At 47.4% G+C, this 15,984-nt stretch overlaps 1 protein-coding gene across 1 annotated transcript in view; it reads left to right on the top strand.

Annotated features, from left to right (window-relative positions):
• Positions 1 to 15,763, top strand: part of SYP (synaptophysin) — a 64,036-nt gene extending 48,273 nt beyond the window's left edge. Inside the window, exon 7 of the mRNA XM_063936566.1 lies at positions 14,881 to 15,763. The gene's annotated coding sequence lies outside the window, so the exon portion shown is untranslated. The remainder of the gene's footprint in view (positions 1 to 14,880) is intronic.
• Positions 15,764 to 15,984: the final 221 nt, after the last annotated feature.

Below are 15,984 nucleotides of genomic sequence, written 5' to 3'. Positions count from 1 at the left end.
TTCGGAATGACCCCAAATATGCCTTTAATTACTGGATGAACACGTGTGTGTGTGGCAATGGTGGCCATACTGTTTTATTGAGTGATTTACAGCTGTATTTATATCTTGCAATTTTTCAACCTGTACAGTTCTCATTCATCTCTCCCTCACTTCCCTCCATTACCCGCTCCATTCATTATACTCTTTTCACTTTATTATTCTTGCATAATTGAACCCGATACTCCAACCCTTTCTCCTCATAATCATACACTGTCTTCCTCCCTTGTTACCTTGTCTCTCCCCTAATTTTACTTCCCCCATCTGACTGTACAAATCATGTTACATTTCTTTCTTTCTCCCTCTGTCACTCTCATCTGTGTTACAACCTTTTCACTTCCTCTCACCTTGAATGATCACCTTGTGCCAGCTTCTCACTTTTGTAACTCTCACCATGATCATCACCTTATGCCACCATCTCACCTCTATTGCTCTCACCCTGAATCACCATCTTATGCTACCTTCTCACCTCTGTTACTCTCAACCTGATCATCACCTTGTACCATAAGTTTCATGAAAAGACATGTTGTTCCACACTGGAGAACAAGGGTCTATTGTGGAATCTCCAATCAATTTGTCAGTCGTCAACCATACTCTGCGAGCCTGTTGCAGCCGCGAGGGAACGATAGGTCAGCGAAGTGGGTGCTTGCTAATAGGAACTGCAATGGAGAAAATGTTAGGCCTGCTTTATCCAACAGAGCCACTGGGAGGTTCCCGTAATCCCCTTCGGTAACCCACTCACTTAATTGTACCAACTGAGCAGCTAAATAATATAGACGTATATATCCGATAATGCCAGGCCACCCTTTGCTCTGGGTCTACAGAGTGTTTTATATGCAATACATGCCCGTTTAGCTCCCCAAATAAAGGAGGCAACATATCGGGAAATCAACAAGAATTGGGAAACAGGGATATAAACCGGTGCATTCTGTATTATATAAAGAAATTTCTCTATCGTCCTAGTGGATGCTGGGGTTCCTGAAAGGACCATGGGGAATAGCGGCTCCGCAGGAGACAGGGCACAAAAAGTAAAGCTTTATGATCAGGTGGTGTGTACTGGCTCCTCCCCCTATGACCCTCCTCCAAGCCTCAGTTAGGTTTTTGTGCCCGTCCGAGAAGGGTGCAATCTAGGTGGCTCTCCTAAAGAGCTGCTTAGAAAAGTTTAGCTTAGGTTTTTTATTTTACAGTGAGTCCTGCTGGCAACAGGATCACTGCAACGAGGGACTTAGGGGAGAAGAAGTGAACTCACCTGCGTGCAGGATGGATTGGCTTCTTTGGCTACTGGACATTAGCTCCAGAGGGACGATCACAGGTACAGCCTGGATGGTCACCGGAGCCTCGCCACCGGCCCCCTTGCAGATGCTGAAAAGAGAAGAAGGTCCAGAATCGGCGGCAGAAGACTCCTCAGTCTTCTTAAGGTAGCGCACAGCACTGCAGCTGTGCGCCATTGCTCTCAGCACACTTCACACGGCAGTCACTGAGGGTGCAGGGCGCTGGGGGGGGGCGCCCTGGGAAGCAATGTAAACCTATTTTTTGGCATAAAATACCTCACATATAGCCTCCGGGGGCTATATGGAGATATTTAACCCCTGCCAGAATCCGTTAAAGAGCGGGAGACGAGCCCGCCGAAAAAGGGGCGGGGCCTATCTCCTCAGCACACAGCGCCATTTTCCTCACACAGCTCCGCTGGTCAGGAAGGCTCCCAGGCTCTCCCCTGCACTGCACTACAGAAACAGGGTAAAACAAGAGAGGGGGGGCAAAATTGTGGCAAAATTATATATATTAAAGCAGCTATATAGGGAGCACTTATTATAAGGCTATCCCTGTCATATATAGCGCTTTTGGTGTGTGCTGGCAAACTCTCCCTCTGTCTCCCCAAAGGGCTAGTGGGGTCCTGTCTTCTTTAAGAGCATTCCCTGTGTGTCTGCTGTGTGTCGGTACGTGTGTGTCGACATGTATGAGGACGATATTGGTGTGGAGGCGGAGCAATTGCCAAATATGGGGATGTCACCCCCTAGGGAGTCGACACCAGAATGGATGGCTTTATTTATGGAATTACGGGATAGTGTCAACACGCTAAAGCAGTCGTTTGACGACATGAGACGGCCGGACAATCAATCAGCACCTGTCCAGGCGCCTCAAACACCGTCAGGGGCTGTAAAACGCCCGTTACCTCAGTCGGTCGACACGGACCCAGACACAGGCACTGATTCCAGTGGCGACGGTGACGAATCAACCGTATTTTCCAGTAGGGCCACACGTTATATGATTTTGGCAATGAAGGAGGCGTTACATATTACTGATACTACAGGTACCACAAAACAGGGTATTATGTGGGGTGTGAAAATACTACCTATAGTTTTTCCTGAATCAGATGAATTAAATGAGGTGTGTGATGAAGCGTGGGTTGCCCCCGATAAAAAACTGCTAATTTCAAAGAAGTTATTGGCTTTATACCCTTTCCCGCCAGAGGTTAGGGCGCGCTGGGAAACACCTCCTAGGGTGGACAAGGCGCTCACACGCTTATCAAAACAAGTGGCGTTACCCTCTCCTGAGACGGCCGCACTTAAAGATCCAGCAGATAGGAGGATGGAAAATATCCAAAAAAGTATATACACACATACAGGTGTTATACTACGACCAGCTATAGCGACAGCCTGGATGTGCAGTGCTGGGGTAGCTTGGTCAGAGTCCCTGATTGAAAATATTGATACCCTGGATAGGGACAATGTTTTACTGTCTTTAGAGCAAATAAAGGATGCGTTTCTTTATATGCGTGATGCACAGAGGGATATTTGCACACTGGCATCACGGGTAAGTGCTATGTCCATTTCGGCCAGAAGAAGTTTATGGACGCGACAGTGGTCAGGTGATGCGGACTCAAAACGGCATATGGAAGTTTTGCCGTATAAAGGGGAGGAGTTATTTGGTGTTGGTCTGTCGGATTTGGTGGCCACGGCTACAGCCGGGAAATCCACCTTTTTACCTCAAGTCACTCCCCAACAGAAAAAGACACCGACTTTTCAGCCGCAGCCCTTTCGTTCCTTTAAAAACAAGAGAGCAAAGGGATATTCATATCTGCCACGAGGCAGAGGAAAGGGGAAGAGACTGCAACAGGCAGCTCCTTCCCAGGAACAGAAGCCCTCCCCCGCTTCTACAAAAGCCTCAGCATGACGCTGGGGCTTCTCAAGCGGACTCGGGGGCGGTGGGGGGTCGTCTCAAGAATTTCAGCGCGCAGTGGGCTCACTCGCAGGTGGATCCCTGGATCCTGCAGATAATATCTCAGGGTTACAGGTTGGAACTAGAGACGTCTCCACCTCGCCGTTTCCTGAAGTCTGCTTTACCAACGTCCCCCTCCGACAGGGTGACGGTCTTGGAAGCCATTCACAAGCTGTACTCTCAGCAGGTGATAGTCAAGGTACCCCTTTTACAACAAGGAAAGGGGTATTATTCCACTCTATTTGTGGTACCGAAGCCGGATGGCTCGGTAAGACCTATTCTAAATCTGAAATCCTTGAACCTGTACATAAAAAAGTTCAAGTTCAAGATGGAGTCACTCAGAGCGGTGATAGCGAACCTGGAAGAAGGGGACTTTATGGTATCCTTGGACATCAAGGATGCGTATCTCCACGTTCCAATTTACCCCTCACACCAGGGGTACCTCAGGTTCGTCGTACAGAACTGTCACTATCAGTTTCAGACGCTGCCGTTTGGATTGTCCACGGCACCTCGGGTCTTTACCAAGGTAATGGCCGAGATGATGATTCTTCTTCGAAGAAAAGGCGTATTAATTATCCCATACTTGGACGATCTCCTAATAAGGGCAAGGTCCAGAGAACAGCTAGAGATGGGACTAGCACTGTCTCAAGAAGTGCTAAAGCAGCACGGGTGGATTCTGAATATTCCAAAATCCCAGTTAATTCCGACAACACGTCTGCTGTTCTTAGGGATGATTCTGGACACGGTTCAGAAAAAGGTTTTTCTCCCGGAGGAAAAAGCCAAGGAGTTATCCGAACTTGTCAGGAACCTCCTAAAACCAGGAAAGGTGTCTGTACATCAATGCACAAGAGTCCTGGGAAAAATGGTGGCTTCTTACGAAGCAATTCCATTCGGCAGATTCCACGCAAGAGTTTTCCAGAGGGATCTGCTGGACAAATGGTCAGGCTCGCATCTTCAGATGCACCAGCGGATAACCCTGTCTCCAAGGACAAGGGTATCTCTTCTGTGGTGGTTGCAGAGTGCTCATCTATTGGAGGGCCGCAGATTCGGCATACAGGATTGGATCCTGGTGACCACGGACGCCAGCCTGAGAGGCTGGGGAGCAGTCACACAAGGAAGAAACTTCCAGGGCGTGTGGTCGAGCCTGGAAACGTCTCTTCACATAAACATTCTGGAACTAAGAGCAATCTACAATGCTCTAAGCCAGGCAGAACCTCTGCTTCAAGGAAAACCGGTGTTGATCCAGTCGGACAACATCACGGCAGTCGCCCATGTAAACAGACAGGGCGGCACAAGAAGCAGGAGTGCAATGGCAGAAGCTGCAAGGATTCTTCGCTGGGCGGAGAATCATGTGATAGCACTGTCAGCAGTGTTCATCCCGGGAGTGGACAACTGGGAAGCAGACTTCCTCAGCAGACACGACCTTCACCCGGGAGAGTGGGGACTTCATCCAGAAGTTTTCCACATGCTTGTAACCCGTTGGGAAAGACCAATGGTGGACATGATGGCGTCTCGCCTCAACAAAAAACTGGACAGGTATTGCGCCAGGTCAAGAGATCCGCAGGCAATAGCTGTGGACGCGCTGGTAACGCCTTGGGTGTACCAGTCGGTGTATGTGTTTCCTCCTCTGCCTCTCATACCAAAAGTATTGAGAATTATACGGCAAAGAGGCGTAAGAACGATACTAGTGGCTCCGGATTGGCCAAGAAGGACTTGGTACCCGGAACTTCAAGAGATGATCACGGAGGATCCGTGGCCTCTACCTCTGAGAAGGGACCTGCTTCAGCAGGGTCCCTGTCTGTTTCAAGACTTACCGCGGCTGCGTTTGACGGCATGGCGGTTGAACGCCGGATCCTAAAGGGAAAAGGCATTCCGGAAGAAGTCATTCCTACCTTGATTAAAGCAAGGAAGGAAGTAACCGCGCAACATTATCACCGCATTTGGCGAAAATATGTTGCGTGGTGCGAGGATCGGAGTGCTCCGACGGAGGAATTTCAACTGGGTCGATTCCTACATTTCCTGCAATCAGGATTGTCTATGGGTCTCAAATTGGGATCTATTAAGGTTCAAATTTCGGCCCTGTCGATTTTCTTCCAGAAAGAATTGGCTTCAGTTCCTGAAGTCCAGACCTTTGTTAAGGGAGTACTGCATATACAGCCCCCTGTGGTGCCTCCAGTGGCACCGTGGGATCTCAATGTTGTTTTGGACTTTCTCAAATCTCATTGGTTTGAACCACTAAAAAATGTGGATTTGAAATATCTCACATGGAAAGTGACCATGCTACTAGCCCTGGCTTCGGCCAGGAGAGTGTCAGAACTGGCAGCTTTATCTTACAAAAGCCCATATCTGATTTTCCATTCGGACAGGGCAGAACTGCGGACTCGTCCGCATTTTCTCCCTAAGGTGGTGTCAGCATTTCATCTGAACCAGCCTATTGTAGTGCCTGCGGCTACAAGCGACTTGGAGGACTCCAAGTTGTTGGACGTTGTCAGAGCTTTAAAAATATACATTTCAAGGACAGCTGGAGTCAGGAAATCTGACTCACTGTTTATACTATATGCTCCCAACAAGTTGGGCGCTCCTGCGTCTAAGCAGACTATTGCGCGCTGGATTTGTAGTACGATTCAGCTTGCACATTCTGTGGCAGGCCTGCCACAGCCAAAATCGGTAAATGCCCACTCCACAAGGAAGGTGGGTTCTTCTTGGGCGGCTGCCCGAGGGGTCTCGGCATTACAACTCTGCCGAGCGGCTACGTGGTCGGGGGAGAACACGTTTGTAAAATTCTACAAATTTGATACCCTGGCTAAGGAGGACCTGGAGTTCTCTCATTCGGTGCTGCAGAGTCATCCGCACTCTCCCGCCCGTTTGGGAGCTTTGGTATAATCCCCATGGTCCTTTCAGGAACCCCAGCATCCACTAGGACGATAGAGAAAATAAGAATTTACTTACCGATAATTCTATTTCTCGGAGTCCGTAGTGGATGCTGGGCGCCCATCCCAAGTGCGGATTATCTGCAATAATTGTACATAGTTATTGTTACCTAAATCGGGTTATTGTTGTAGGGAGCCATCTTTCAGAGGCTCCTCTGTTATCATACTGTTAACTGGGTTTAGATCACAGGTTGTACGGTGTGATTGGTGTGGCTGGTATGAGTCTTACCTGGGATTCATAAATCCTTCCTTATTGTGTACGCTCGTCCGGGCACAGTATCCTAACTGAGGCTTGGAGGAGGGTCATAGGGGGAGGAGCCAGTACACACCACCTGATCATAAAGCTTTACTTTTTGTGCCCTGTCTCCTGCGGAGCCGCTATTCCCCATGGTCCTTTCAGGAACCCCAGCATCCACTACGGACTCCGAGAAATAGAATTATCGGTAAGTAAATTCTTATTTTGGGTTGGACAATCATTTTAACAAGATTCACACGACCTGTAAGAGATAAAGGGAGTTTCTGCCATGTTCATGTCTTTGTACGTAAATTATCAATCTGGGGTGTTAAATTCAAGGCAATAAAATCTGTAAAAGAATGAGAAATTTGAATACCGAGATATTTAAACTGGGTACACCATTTAATGGGAAGGTCATAGGAGAAGGGTTGCAATGTAGAGGGAAGTAACGGAAACACCACTGATTTTTCCCAGTTAATGCAAACGCCAGAGAGAGAGAGAGCCGAACTCCTTCACTAAGGGGGTCATTCTGAGCTGATCGCACGCAGTAACTTTTTGCTGCCCGTGCGATCATGTAGACGCAGCCTGCGGAGGAGTGTTTTTTTGCATAGCAAGGTGGCGTTCGCTTATGCAGCCCTGCTATGCAAAAAAAGTTTTGTGCAAAAGTAGACTAGGGCTAGACATGCTTAGCCTGTGCGATCACTTCAGCGTGGCAGGTCCAGGAATTGACGTCAGACATCCGCCCTCCAAACGCCTCGACATGCCTGCGTTCGGATCTCCATGCCCCCGAAAATGGTCAGTTGACACCCGGATCCGCCTTCCTCCTGTCAATCTTCTTGCAGTCGCCGCTGCAACCTCTTTCTTCGTTGGAGGCGTCGCTGCCCGGCAACGACGCGCCTGTGCAATTCGGCCACAGCGCATGCGCAGTTCCGACCCAAACGCACGGCTGCGAAGAAGCGCAGCGTGCAATCGGGTCAGAATGACCCGCTAACTCGAGAAGAGCAGGCAAGGAATGGGACATATCTATGGTGGCCAATCCCGGGATTGGGATCGGCGGGATCCCGGGATTTAGGGCCAAAAATGGCCGGGATTCAATCCCGGGATTGGAAGCTCCAATCCCGGGGATTGAGGGATCAGCGTTGAGCGTCCACAGGAAGCTCAGACACTGCCCAGCTTCCTCCTTCCGGGTCCCCAGCGCAGCGTGAGAGGTCACGCTGCGCTGTCAGCCGCTGCTGGGAGCCACCAGCAGCGTTCAAAAGATGTTCCCCTTCTTCCCGCCCCTGGTATATGGTGAGTTATATGTGCAGGGCGGGCGGGGTGGGGTGGGGCAAGGGGGCGGACACCTAGTTAAAAGCCAATCCCGGGATTGCCCATTTTTCAATCCCGTTACCCGGGATTGAAAAAATGGCCCGGGATTGGCTTCCCTAGACATATCCATCAAGTACAATATCATGTCATCCGCGTATAAACCAATTTTCTCCTCCCGACCCACAATATGAAACCCTTTAATATCCCCGGCGGCTCTAACAGCACAAGCCGGGTGCTCTATTTCAAGGGCAAAAAGTGGAGACAGAGGGCACCCCTGTCGAGTCCCCCTCCCTAGCAGAAAGGACTCAGTGGTGAAACCGTTAACAATAAGTCTCGCTGCAGGACAGGAGTACAAGAGCTGAATACTTGTGCCACCTTCATACTTCTGTTTCTCTCACCATGAATCATCACCTTGTGCCACCTTCTCACTTCTATTATTCCCACCATGAATCATCACCTTGTGCCACCTTCTCACTTCTATTATTCCCACCATGAATCATCACCTTGTGCCACCTTCTCACTTCTATTATTCCCACCATGAATTATCACCTTGTGCCACCTTCTCACTTCTATTATTCCCACCATGAATCATCATCTTGTGCCACCTTCTCACTTCTATTATTCCTACCATGAATCATCACCTTGTGCCACCCTCTCACTTCTGTTATTCCCACCATGAATCATCATCTTGTGCCACCTTCTCACTTCTATTATTCCCACCGTGAATCATAACCTTGTGCCACCTTCTTACTTCTATTACTCTCACCCTGATCATCACCTTGTGCCACCTTCCCACTTCTATTACTGTCTCACTGATTATCACCTTGTGCCACCTTCTCAGTTTTATTACTCTCACCCTGATCATTACCTTGTGCCACCTTCCCACTTCTATTATTGTCACGCTGATCATCACCTTGTGCCACAATCTCACCTCTATTACTCTCAATTTGATCATCACCGGCGCCACCTTTTCATTTCTATTATACTCACCCTTCTCATCACCTTGTGCCACCTTCTAACTTCTATTACTCGCACCCTGATCATCACCGGCGCCACCTTTTCATTTCTATTACACTCACCCTTCTCATCACCTTGTGCCACCTTCTCACTTCTAATACACTCACTCTGATCATCACCTTGTGCCAACTTCTCACTTTGATTACTCTCACCCTGATCATCACCTTGTGCCACCTTCTCACCTCTATTACTCTCACTCGGATCATCACCTTGAGCCACCATCTCACTTCTATTACTCTCGCCCTGATCATCACCTTGTGCCATCACCTCACTTCTATTACACTGACTCTGATCATCACCTTGTGCCACCTTCTCACTTCTATTACTCTCACCCTGATCAACACCTTGTGCCACCTCCTCTCTTCTATTACTCTCATACTGTTCATCACCTTGTGCCACCTTCTCACTTCTATTACACTCACCCAACTCATCACCTTGTGCCACCTTCTCATTTCTATTATACTGACCCTGATCACTTTGTGCCACCTTCTCACCTCTATTACTCTCACCCTGATCAACACCTTGTGCTACCTTCTCACCTCTATTACTCTCACCCTGGTCATAACCTTGTGCCACCTTCTCACTTCTGTTACCCCAACCCTAAATCATGCCCTTCTGCCTCCTTCTCACTTCTATTGCTCTCACCCTTAATCATGAACTTATGCCATCTTCCCACTTCTGTTACTCACATCCTAATCATCACCTTGTGCCACCTTCTCACATCTATTACTCTCACCCTGAATCATCACCTTGTGCCACCTTCTCACTTCTATTACTCTCACCCTGAATCATCACCTTGTGCCACCTTCTCACTTCTGTTATTCTCACCCTGAATCATCACCTTGTGCCACCTTCTCACTTCTATTGCTTTATTCCTAAATCATGACCTTGTGCCACCTTCTCAGTTCTGTTACTCTCCCCCTGATCATCACCTTGTGCCACCTTCTCACATCTGTTACTCTCATCCTGAATCATTACCATGTGCCACCATGTCACCTCTATTACTTTCACCCTGATCACCACCTTGTGCCACCTTTTTTACTTCTATTACATTCACCCTGATCACCTTGTGCCACCTTCTCAATTATATTACTCTCACCCTGATCACCTTGTGCCACCTTCTCGCCTCTATTACCCTCACTCTGATCATCACCTTGTGCCACTTTCTCACTTTATTATTGTCACCCTTAATCATCACCTTGTGCCACCTTTTCACTTCTATTACTCTTACCCTGATCATCACTTTGTGCCACCTTCTCACTTCTATTACAGTCACCCTGATCATAACCTTGTGCCACCTTCTCACTTCTGTTACTCTCATCCTAAATCAAAACCTTGTGCCACCTTCTCACTTCAATTACTCTCACTCTGATCATCACCTTGTGCCAATTCCTCACCTCTAATACTCACTGTGATCATCTCCTTGTGCCAACTTCTCACTTCTATTACACTCACTCTACTCATCACCTTGTGCCACCTTCTCACTACTATTACACTCACCCTGATCACTTTGTGCCACCTTCTCACCTCTATTACTCTCACCCTGATCATCACCTTGTGCCACCATCTCATCTCTATTACTCTCACTCTGATCATCACCTTGTGCTACCTTCACACTTCTGTTACGCTAACCCTGAATCATGCCCTTGTGCCACCTTCTCGCTTCTATTACTCTCACCCTTAATCATGACCTTCTGCCACCATCTCACTTCTGTTACTCTCACCCTAATTATCACATTGTGCCACCTTCTCACTTCTATTGCTCTCACCCTTGATCATGACCTTCTGCCACCTTCTCACTTCTGTTACTCTCACCCTGATCATCACCTTGTGCCACCTTCTCACTTCTATTATTCTCACTCTGATCATCACCTTGTGCCACCTTCTCAATTCCATTACTGTCACCCTTAATCATTACCTTGTGCCACTTTTTCACTTCTATTACTCTAACCCTGATCATCACTTTGTGCCACCTTCTCACTTCTATTACAGTCATCCTGATCATAACCTCGTGCCACCTTCTCACTTCTGTTACTCTCATCCTAAATCAAGACCTTGTGCCACCTTCTCACTTCAATAACTCTCACTCTGATCATCACCTTGTGCCAGTTTCTCACATAGAAACATAGAAACATAGAATTTGTCGGCAGATAAGAACCACTTGGCCCATCTAGTCTGCCCCTTTTCTAGTCTAGTCTAGTCTAGTCTCACCTCTAGTACTCTCACTGTGATCATCTCCTTGTGCCAACTTCTCACTTCTGTTACTCTAACCCTGAATCATGCCCTTGTGCCACCTTCTCGCTTCTATTACTCTCACCCTTAATCATGACCTTATGCTACCTTCTCACTTCTGTTAGTCTCACCCTAATAATCACCTTGTGCCACCTTCTCATTTCTGTTACTCTCACCCTAATTATCACATTGTGCCACATTCTCACTTCTATTGCTCTCACCCTTGATCATGACCTTCTGCCACTTTCTCACTTCTGTTACTCTCACCCTGATCATCACCTTGTGCCACCTTCTCGCTTCTATTATCCTCACTCTAATCATCACCTTGTGCCACTTTCTCACTTCTATTACTGTCACCCTTAATCATCACTTTGTGCCACTTTTTCACTTCTATTTACTCTCACCCTGATCATCACTTTGTGCCACCTTCTCACTTATATTACTCTCACCCCCATCATCACTATGTACCACCTTCTCACTTCTATTACAGTCACCCTGATCATAACCTTGTGCCACCTTCTCACTTCTGTTACTCTCATCCTACATCAAGACCTTGTGCCACCTTCTCACTTCAATAACTCTCACTCTGATCATCACCTTGTGCCAGTTTCTCACCTCTAATACTCTCAGTGTGATCATCTCCTTGTGCCAACTTCTCAATTCTGTTACTCTAACCCTGAATCATGGCCTTGTGCCACCCTTTCGCTTCTTTTACTCTCACCCTTAATCATGACCTTATGCTACCTTCTCACATCTGTTACTCTCACGCTAATCATCACCTTGTGCCACCTTCTCACTTCTATTACTCTCACCCTGAATCATCACCTTGTGCCACCTTCTCACTTCTATTACTCTCACCCTGAATCATCACCTTGTGCCACCTTCTCACCTATGGATCTCTCACTCTGATCTTCACCTTGTGCCCACCTTCTCACTTCTGTTACTCTCACCCTGATCATCACCTTATGCCAACACCTCACTTCTATTACTCTCACTCGGATCATCACCTTGCGCCACCGTCTCACTTCTATTACTCTCATTCTGATCATCATCTTGTGCCACCTTCTCACTTCTGTTACTCTCACCCTGATCTTCACCTTATGCCAACAGCTCACTTCTATTACTCTCACTCGGATCATCACCTTGTGCCACCGTCTCACTTCTATTACTCTCACCCTTATCATCACCTTGTGCTACCTTCTCACCTCTATTGCTCTCACCCTGGTCATAACCTTGTGGCACCTTCTCACTTCTGTTACCCCAACCCTGAATCATGCCCTTCTGCCTCCTTCTCACTTATATTACTCTCACCCTTAATCATGACCTTATGCCACCTTCTCACTTCTGTTACTCTCACCCTAATCATCACCTTGTGCCACCTACTCACTTCTATTACTCTCACCCTGAATCATCACCTTGTGCCATCTTCTCACTTCTATTACTCTCATCATCACCTTGTGCCACCTTCTCACTTCTATTATTCTCACCCTGATCATCACCTTCTGCCAACACCTCACTTCTATTACTCTCACTCGGATCATCACCTTGCGCCACCGTCTTACTTCTATTACTCTCACTCTGATTATCATCTTGTGCCACCTTCTCACTTCTATAACACTCACTCTACTCATCACCTTGTGCCACCTTCTCACTTCTATTACACTCACTCTACACATCACATTGTGCCACCTTCTCACTTCTATTACACTCACCCTGATCACTTTGTGCCACCTTTTCACCTCTATTACTCTCACCCTGATCATCACCATGTGCCACCATCTCATCTCTATTACTCTCACCCTGGTCATAACCTTGTGCCACCTTCTCGCTTCTTTTACTCTCACCCTTAATCATGACCTTCTGCCACCTTCTCACTTCTGTTACTCTCACCCTAATTATCACCTTGTGCCATCTTCTCACTTCGATTGCTCTCACCCTTGATCATGACCTTCTACCACCTTCTCACTTCTGTTACTCTCACCCTGAATCATCACCTTGTGCCATCTTCTCACTTCTATTACTCTCACTCTGATCATCAATTTGTGCCACCTTCTCATTTCTATTACTCTCACGCTGATCATCACCTTGTGCAACCTTCTCACCTCTATTACTCTCACTTTGAATCATCACCTTGTGCCACCTTCTCACCTCTATTACGCTCACCCTTATCATCACCTTGTGCCACCTTTTCACTTCTATTACTCTCACCCTGATCATCACCTTGTGCCACCTCCTCACTTCTATTACTCTCACCCTGATCATCACCTTGTGCCACTTTCTCATCTCTGTTACTCTCACCCTGATTATCACCTTGTGCTACCTTCTCACCTGTATTACTATCACCCTGATCATCACCTTGTGCCTCCTTCTCACCTCAATTACTCTCACCCTTATCATCACCTTGTGCCACACTCTCACCTCTATAACTCTCACCCTGATCATTACCTCGTGCCACCTTCTCACCTCTATTACTCTCACTCTGATCATCACCTTGTGCCACCCTCTCACCTCTATTACTCTCACTCTGATCATCACCTTGCCCTTGCCACACTATATGATTTTCTGTGTCCCTTCCTATCCTTACTGTTGATCCCTCTGTATTCCTTCTGCACACCCTCTAACTATCCCACTGTATTCCTTCCCCACACCCTCTTTCTCTCCCACTGGATTCCTTCCCCACACCCTTTGTCATTCCCCCTGTATTCCTTCCCCACACCCTCTGTCTCTCCCACTGTATTCTTCCCCCACACCCTCTGTCTCCCCCCCTGTATTCCTTCCCCACACTCTCTATCTATCCCCCTGTATTCCTTCCCAACACCCTCTATCTATCCCCCTGTATTCCTTCCCCACACCCTCTATCTATCCCCCTGTATTCCTTCCCCACACCCTCTATCTATCCCCCAGTATTCCTTCCCCACACCCTCTATCTGTCCCCCTGTATTCCTTCCCCACACCCTCTATCTATCCCCCTGTATTCCTTCCCCACACCCTCTATCTATCCCCCTGTATTCCTTCCCTGCACCCTCTGTCATTCCCACTGTATTCCTTCCCTACACCCTCTGTCGTTCCCCCTGTATTCCTTCCCCACACCCTCTATCTATCCCACTTCATTCCTTCCCCACACCGTCTGTCTACTACACTTTATTCCTTCCCCACACCCTCTATCTATCCAACTGTATTCCTTCCCCACACCCTCTATCTATCCCCCTGTATTCCTTCCCTACACCCTCTGTCATTCCCACTGTATTCCTTCCCTACACCCTCTGTCATTCCCACTGTATTCCTTCCCTACACCCTCTGTCATTCCCCCTGTATTCCTTCCCCACACCCTCTATCTATCCCACTTCATTCCTTCCCCACACCGTCTGTCTACTACACTTTATTCCTTCCCCACACCCTCTATCTATCCAACTGTATTCCTTCCCCACACCCTCTATCTAGCCCACTGTATTCCTTCCCCACACCCTCTATCTAGCCCACTGTATTCTTTCCCACACCCTCTATCTAGCCCACTGTATTCCTTCCCCACACCCTCTATCTAGCCCACTGTATTCTTTCCTTACCCACTCTGTCATTCCAACTTACCAATGTCACCTTGCCACTTCCTCTGCACCCATTTGTTCTCTTCTCCGTCATTCCTAAGTGCATCATCTTGTCTCTCCCACTGTATCATTAACTCCCCTTTCTCACTTTCCACCTTCTGTTCCACTCTACTTAACCCCTGCACTCTTTCGCCCATAAATTACCATCTTGTCTTTTCCCCCATCCTCTATATTGTACCACTGCTGTGTTCTGATCTTCTTTCTGAATACTTCTTATTGTTTCGCTCATTTATTATCTTTTCTTTCTCTGTTGTTTTTTTACTTCTCCCCGGGTTTTCCTCCGTTCCCGTCTCTCCTGCAGGGTTCTCCGCGGCTGATCAGTGAGCTCAGGCTGCAGGTTGTGATATTCTGATGTGCAGTGACGCAGCCCAGCTGCCAGAGTGAATATTAATGGGAGAATGTCGTGTCCGTGATGTTTATATAATATATAATATATATATATTTAATGATATATCTGTACCAAAACACAGGAAAATCCCATCTCATTCTACCAGAGACTGTCTTCCTGCAGAGCATTGCTGTGTAATCCCTTTCCTGTCTTTGCCAGAACCCTGCAGAGCATTGCTACGTAACCCTTTTCCTACCAGAGTTCCGCAGAACACCCCTGTCAATCTCTTTTCCCTGTCAGGTGGGCCGGTCTGCAGCGCTTTATGATATTACCCCCCTCCGTGAGTAAACACAGTATTGTGACGTTAGAGAGTGAGATTAACTAATTATCCATTAGCCCTTCTGGCAGGGAAATGACTTTTCAGGGCTGTTAGTCATAATGCACCGTTTTTAAGCTTCTGGTTAGTTTTAGATTTCCTTTAGCAATCCGTGATGTCTGCACTTTACAATGCATTGTAGGCCCCTATTGCACAATAACGGGATTGACGCAGAATTTAATACTGTAAAGATTGCCATTGTGCCCTGTGTAGTATGGGTGGGCTGAGTTGCCGCTAGCAATGTAAATCAAATCCAGCTACAGAGTTAATTAGGAGAGTGACCTACGGGTAATCCTTGTGCACTCTGGAGTACTATATACCCCCTTCTTCCCTCACCCAGCGTCATTACTGCCTGCTTCTTATGCACATCAGCTCCCAAATCGCCCGTGCCCGGTACCCCTTTGTGCTGTATATTGTGTTTGTGACACTAAAGTTGCGTGTTGTAATCCTGACTGGAAAATAAAGACAGGCTGGAACAAACCGTATCTGTGTATTTTATTATCTCTGCAAAAGGTAGTACAACCATCTTCCATAAATTCCAGTATTTTCTTGTGTCATAGTTATACAGTCCATAATGCAGAACGTAATACATTACATAAACCCATATAACAATGCACCAGATCATGGTTAGTATGACAACAAAATGGACCTCTGCGTCCATGTAGTAAGAGAGCCTCGATGGGACATTTTATGTCAAAGTA

The sequence above is a fragment of the Pseudophryne corroboree genome, chromosome 8 (assembly GCF_028390025.1).
Source record: "Pseudophryne corroboree isolate aPseCor3 chromosome 8, aPseCor3.hap2, whole genome shotgun sequence".
NCBI classification, from domain to species: Eukaryota; Metazoa; Chordata; class Amphibia; order Anura; family Myobatrachidae; genus Pseudophryne; species Pseudophryne corroboree.
Note: the sequence above shows the minus strand (reverse complement) of the source record. Positions and strands in the feature narration are given on the sequence as shown.